Source organism: Canis aureus, chromosome 24 (assembly GCF_053574225.1).
Source record: "Canis aureus isolate CA01 chromosome 24, VMU_Caureus_v.1.0, whole genome shotgun sequence".
NCBI lineage: Eukaryota > Metazoa > Chordata > Mammalia > Carnivora > Canidae > Canis > Canis aureus.
The window spans coordinates 40,012,057-40,019,404 of NC_135634.1; the positions used below are offsets into that span (position 1 = coordinate 40,012,057).

General features: G+C 36.2%; 1 pseudogene; it reads left to right on the forward strand.

Annotated features, from left to right (window-relative positions):
- LOC144296405 (small ribosomal subunit protein eS4, X isoform-like) overlaps nucleotides 1–5,979 on the forward strand; it is a 31,520-nt pseudogene extending 25,541 nt beyond the window's left edge.
- Nucleotides 5,980–7,348: the final 1,369 nt, after the last annotated feature.

The window sequence follows — 7,348 nt, forward strand, 5'->3', positions numbered from 1 at the left end:
GTTTTCAAGGATTTGGTGGGTCTTAACCTGACTTCACAAAAAATAAAGTAACATTCAAGGTTCGAGTATGACCTGTGGGACCTATCTGGACCAATTCTGATTTCCAATTTAGAGTGAAAAATTAGTAAGTGATTCTTTATTTTTCCCAACATGTTCTCAAGTTTTCTGGAATTAGGCCAAATAGTTGAAAAAAACTGAGTTTTATGGAAAATAAAGGACTCCAGTAGATCACTCTTCAGGTACCTACAGCAAAATGACAATGCTGAGAATATCAGAAAGTGTTTTGAGCATTTGCTGCTTGAAACCACAAAGTGGGGAACTAGAAAATAACCCAAGTGCAACAGAGACATTGTTGATGGAGGACAGCGAACCACATGGACTCTACTAGGGGAAGAGACAACTTTTGAAGGGGCTAAATCTTGGGACTTTTTAAAATAATGTTTCAAAGACTGAAACCATACCAGCAGACTTAATTTGTGAGTCCTAAAGAGGTATCTGCAAAGTGTCTATGCCATTGGACCAAATTGCAATACTATGAAATGAGAGTCATTCTGATTAAAACACTAAGACAAATGCTGAGTGTACAATCCCAATTAGATACAAACATTATTGGTCCTGTGCTAGGGACTCAACCATAGCACCCAGTACCTTAGATTATGAATCATAGAATGCGAATTACTATCTAATCCAGCTAGCCCCACCCCTGTTATTTAGCAGAAGAGGAAGCATTGATTCAGACAGAGTGAGTTGCTCGAAATATTTATTACATATTTTCAAGTATTGAAAGCCCAAAACAAATCAGTTGCAACAACAATTAAAATGATCTCAATAATAGAAAATTATCTTAATAACTGAGGGCCATCTTCATGAGCAGCTTTGTTCAGGAGCTCAGATATTGTCACAAGGGATCTGACCATCCTGCATATCTCATATCATTTGCCTCCTCCCCAAGTTGGGCTATATTTGTTCTAAGCTCTGAGTATGAACAAGGTGAGGTCTGAGACTAGCAAGAAATAAACTTTCCTTCCACATGGCCATCCACCTATGGCCCCCACAGAGGCATGGTGCTTTGCTTTAATGAGACCAGCTAGAGAATTAGTCCCTACTTGTAACCTAATCATTATGGCTGACAAGATAGAAAGCAATAATTGGCTTATATCTGTCATGGAGTGGGCATTTCATGCAAACTGGTGCAGCCACTTTGGAAAACAGTATGGAGGTTCCTCAAAAAATTAAAAGTAGAACTACCCTATGACCCAGCAGTTACACTACTTGGTATTTACCCAAAGGATACAAACATAGTGATTCCAAGGGTCATATGCACTTCAATGTTTATAGCAACACTGTCTACAGGAGCCAAAATATGGAAAGAGCTCAGATATCCATCAAAAGATTAATGGACAAAGAAGATGTGGTATACATAGTGGAATATTACTCAGCCCACAAAAAGAATGAAATTGTGCCATTTACAATGACGTGGATAGAACCAGAGGGTATTATGCTAAGCAAAATAAGTCAGTGAAAGACAAATACATAGAATTTCACTCACACATGGAATTTAAGCAACAAAATAGATGAACATAGGGAGAGAGAATGAAAAATAAAATAAGATGAAAACAGAGAGGGAGGCAAACTATAAGACACTCTTAACTCTTGGAAACAAACTCAGGGTTGCTGGAGGGGAGGTAGGTGGGTAGATGAGCTAATGGGTGATGGGTTTTAAGGAGGACATGTGATGTAATCAACACTGGGTGTTATATGTAACTGATGAATCACAAATTCTACCCCTGAAACTAATAATACACTATATAGTAACTAAATTGTATTTAAATAAAAAATTTTTTTAAAAAAAGATGGGAGCGGGACTCATACCATGAGCTAAGAATAGAGGAGGAGAGTGCCCCACTAAAAAAGAAGTGAGATATTTCCAGAAGAAAGTAGATACAAGCTGAGGGAGTAAAAAACTGTTAAATCAAGAATTAATCCAGATAAATTGTCAGGACTGTCACTAAAATATTGCATCTTTTAGAGTCTTTATATGAAAAACATATGTAATCCATGCATGTGGTAGGTTGTATTTATTATTCACCTGTATTTGGTTCTCCTGCTGGTAGGGAAGCTATACTCTGATGAAACCTGGGCTCTCCTTGTGAGCAGAGATAACATGTGACATTTCTGAGTGCAAGCTTCGAGAGCCAACACATGGTTCAACAAATTTTCTCTTCCCTCTGCCATCACAATCAGCTAGAAGTAGGGAGTCTGGGTGGCTCAGTCAGTTAAGTGTCTGCCTTCTGCTCGGGTCATGATCCCAGGGTCCTGGGATGGAGCCCCATGTCAGACTCTCTGCTCAGCTAGGAGACTGCTTCTCCCTCTCCCTCCCTCCCTTGCTCATTCTCTCTCTGTGTGTGTCTCTCAAATGAATAAATAAAATCTTAAAAGAAAAAAAAGGAAGCCTTCCCTGTTAGCCTCATTCCCAGAAGTGAAGATGAATTGGAGCAGAACAGGGCACAGAACATGAGAAAGAAATAGGCCTTTTTGTTGTAACATACTGAAACTTAGGATTGTTTGTTTGTCATCACAGTGTAACTTAGCCTGAGTGTTCCAACATCCTTAAAACGATCTCCAACTTCACTTCTTCTTTGGCATTTGTAAATCAAGAAGAATCTTTTCTTCTACTCCTTTTTCTAATCTCATCACTCCCCAGCAAAGCTAGGGCAAAATTTTAACTTGCCATCATATTATTTCGTTTTGGTAAATTTAATCATTTTAAATTTTCTCTGTGTCTAATCCGAAATATGCCACATACTCTCTGTATGTAGATCTTAGACAAACTTCTTTTCCATTAGATATTATATTCTTTAACTCTGAAATACTGTGTTTGATCACTAGATGATGTTCAAAGTCACCTCCATCAATGAGTTTCTAATGTGCCATGAGTTTATACTTTTCATTACTTCACTGCACTTAATATAGCACTTATAATTTGTAATTATTATGCATCCTTTTACTGTTGATTTTTAAAATTTTGATTTCTCCACAGTAGACTATGAGCTCCATAAGGGCAGGGACTATTCCTGCCTTTCTTACCACTGCACACCCAGTGCCTAGCAGAGTGCCTCATACATAGCAGAATGAATCATGTTTTATTTGTTTTCTTACAAACGTCATATGGGCTTTTGGCTTAAATAAAACATTATTTAGGTTAATAGATTTGAGCAGGCATTTGTCTATGCCAAATGTCATCAATGTCTCATGTCCAGACATAATACACAGCATGTATTCTATATATATCTTCTTAAAATAAAAAAAAAACAACATTTCCTTTGGTGTTGACAGTAAAAAGACAACAACAACTATACAAATCATTGCAAATCAAAGAAAACTGTTAACCACATAAGTCTAGCTTTCTGGAAATTAAAGCATGTGAAAGTTTATGAGCTAACATTCAGTGGTAGGTACACAGACTGTTAGGTTTCTTTTTTTTTTTTTTAAACTCAACCTTTTTGTTTGTTTTTTAACTCAACATTGATTTGATGCAAAATATTAGTAATGGTTGAATTCTTAAGCATTTCCCCCTTTTGCCTCTAGATGTCTCACCTGGAATTCACATGATAGATCTTCTGATGCAATATCCTACTGTAGGCTTGGCTGAAATGTCATCTTGGGAACTAAAACAGTAAACCATGTGAATTTAACTGCAGTTGGATCAAAACATTCCATCAGTAAGGTTGTTTTTTTTTTTTTTAACTTTCTGGAAAAATGCAAATAACAGATGGTGGGAAAATAGGCAGATTTATGAGAAAAATGACTTTGTATTAGTCATTCTGATGAGCCACATCCCAAGGAGGCCTTGACTTTTTGGCTATGATGAACAGTTTCCAGGTGTAACCCTTGATGTTGGGAAAGTGATATTTAAGACAATGGTCATCAGCCCATCTTAGCAGCTTTTTTTCTACTTCAAAAATAATTCATACCACCTATATCTCAGTAGTGAGATATGGAATCCAATACTAATATAGGCCTTTAGGCTATGCTTACAGGAAAATAATGATGATTTTAGCTTAGGAAAGCTGATTCTACAAGTTAAGCCAGAAGCAAAAGTAACAGTTTTACTTCTTGAGACGATAAGAAGAAGTAAATTGAATTTTGAATTCAATGCAATAGGCCAAAAGAGTTTATTAGGATTTTTGAACAAAAGTAATCAGAAATGTATCTCTTGCAAATATTCCTATTAGTAGAAGTGCTTTTCCAGTACCATATGTTATATAGATTAATATATACTATATTAGCAAATCGTAATATTTAGTATATAAAAGAAATGTGGAAAAGACAGATGACCTAAAATGGTTTAGAAATTATATTCCATTTCAGATGATATTTGAACTATTTCAAAGTAGTTTAGCAAAGTAGCAATAGAATGTTGTCCCTTGGGTATATTTATATATAGTGAGCTCTTACCACAAAAACTAGATTTCCCTACCATGAGAGAGGGGTATAGTCTTCTTATTCCTGAAATGGACTGGCAAAAGCAGACAATATTTTTTTATTGAAAAAGAAGTAGCTAATGAAAGGTAAGCACAAATCTGATTATTTTCTTGACTATTTACCTAAGAAATGTTTTCTTTCTTTATGTATTTTTATTGTACTAGGATTACAATTTCTACGTCTTAAATTTCTTTTGTTTGTTTTGTTTTGGGCCTTGCAGATCTAAAGAAAAGTTTAAAATGACTTTTGCTGATCATTTTGGGTTCAAATCAGACACCAATAAAGCTAGCAAAATGTATAGTTCTCAAAAATATTTGGCATAGCTACTCATTTTGGCAGAACCAAAAATGATAATAATCCCAGCATGTGCCTTGTTCCATATGCTTCTATTTCATTTTGGTAACTTAACATTTTTTTTCCATTTGATTCAGCTCAGTTTGGATCATTTAAGTTATATCTACAATATGTCACTTCCATATTTAAAAGTATTTCTAAAGAGTCATTACAAACTAAATGATTATCTGTAAATTTTTGCAGGGCTCTCCCCAGGCTAGTCCCATCATCCTTTGTCGATCTTTTCTTCCACTAGTTACAAAATAATCTAAGATCTCTTCCTGTATTTTCCTATTGTGGTGAATTGTTATTTAACTCAAATATTGACTACTTCATGATTTCCATTCTGGTTTACTCAGGTAAACGTGATCAAATCCATCCCCACTTACAGAAATTGAAGAACTATTATTTGCTTACTTGTCTCAAGCTGTTGGTTCACAACCTCAAGAGTTCTTGGTGAAATCTGAGACTGGCCCCTGTACAATGAGGGCAGGGAGAGTTGGAAGAAACAGGTAGACCACTCCAGGTTGTTAGGTGGCAGTTTCAATACACAAGGGAATTGACATCAGAGCCTTGCCTTGGGCAGCTGTAAGACATGGAAAATTCTGCACCTGCCAGTCAGAATCTGAATAGTTTATAAGAGGCCTTAATGGGGTTCAGTCACGTATACAGTCCAGATGGCCTTAACAACATTTTTCTCTCTCAAGGCTACATTCTTGAAATGGCTACTGGCATGGGAATAGATGGCAGGAAGTTTATTTTAAAGACAGGGAAGGTGATGAGGAGTCTTCTATTGCCTGAGTATACCTTTCAAGTCAACTGGCACTCACTTTCTCCTGATGACCTTCTCCAACAACAAGCCTTTGTCCAGATTTTAAGATCATTGAGGTCCATAACTATAACTTATTCCGAAGAAAACTGCTCTATCTTCAACAAAAGTTGGTTGAAAAAAGTTGAATTATATTTGTTAATTTACCAGCTAAAGAAATTGATGCACTTTACATTATCGATGAAAGAAAAAATGGTATGGCTCTCATCTTATCTGGAAACCCCAACTTACTTGATAGTGGTTCACTTGGATTTGATCAGCCTTTAAAGTTTGAGAATCCAACTAAGGATCAACCAAAAATCAGCCAATGCTGTGCAGATCCTGAGAAGTGAGGATGTCAAGCTAATTCCCTGTTCCCTTGCCCCCTTCCTTGCAGAAGATTATAGGCTAGTAGCTTCAGTTAATTTTGACAGGGGTGGAACTTACTTTTCAGAGCATATTCTGAGTGCTTCATCAGTGGGACAGCTGGAATTTTCTGGAAAATCTATATCAAAACCCAAAACCTTACATTTGCTTGTAAAACTAGGAAGTATTTACATTTCAAAAGAGTTGTGTATCAGTTGTGGATGATTCATTCAGATTACGTTGATCTCAATTTTCTAAGTCTAAAGGATGCCTATTAGGCTAGAATTCTCACAGAACTCTTTCAGGTGTAAGATTCTATATTCCATTCTGGAAATCAAAGTTGGGGTATGAAATCTAACCCCCTAAACATAACAGCTCAATTAAATTTTTTCTCAGTTACTAATGTAATAATACTTATAGATATGTAGTTATATCTCAGATATAATTTAATTTTAAAAGAAACTTTAAAGAATTTGAAGTAGCTATCAGACTTTAAACTTTTAACTTCTCCTTTTCAGTAATATCAGAAGATGAAATGAGCTTCGATTTCTTCATAAATTCAACACATAAAGATTTATTGAAAATTTTCCATAAGCCAACCCCTGCTTATAATATAGCCATGAAGGAAACACTCTTTGCCCACCATCTGAAGCAGATGCTTGGATTGGCTTAAAGGCTAGCAGGTCTAATTCAATCATGTATTTTGGAAATAGTTGGACATCAGTGCTTTTATAACTCTAGTCCATGGCCATTTAGCTTTTTCCTTTCATCGAAGCAATAAAATCTGCCTTTTTAAAACCATTACAAGGATGCTAACAATAGCAAATATACTTTCATTAGAACATTAAATGGTTCACTTAAACTGCAGCCAAGGTTTGAGAAATATAGGTAGCTTGTTGAGAATACAGAAAAAGTAAATTGGAGCTGATGCAAAGCTTATGATTTATTTTTAGAACTCTGTAAAAAGGCTGCTTGGACTTAATTCTAATAGGCCATACGCATGCCATGTTAGGGTTTTGACAGAAACAGATGGTTCTTTCAAATGATGTAATTGAAGAGTTTTTAATAAATATATTTCTTTCTCTACAAGTAGTACAGATGGGGTTTATAGAAACAGAGAAGGGCTGGATCACACAGGGATGAACAGCTCTGGGGAGCTGTCCCACCTCTTTACCTGAGTAGAGAAATGTGTTACTAGACCATGGGGAATGTGTATGGATAGGACTGCCTGGGAACACTATGGCCTTTGGCAGAGTGATGTAGCCAATCTACTGCCACTTGGCAAGGGAGTTGCCGTAAAAGAGATCCCTGGCCCCATTCTCCTCCTCCAACTCAGTCTACTACCAGTCCTTCCCA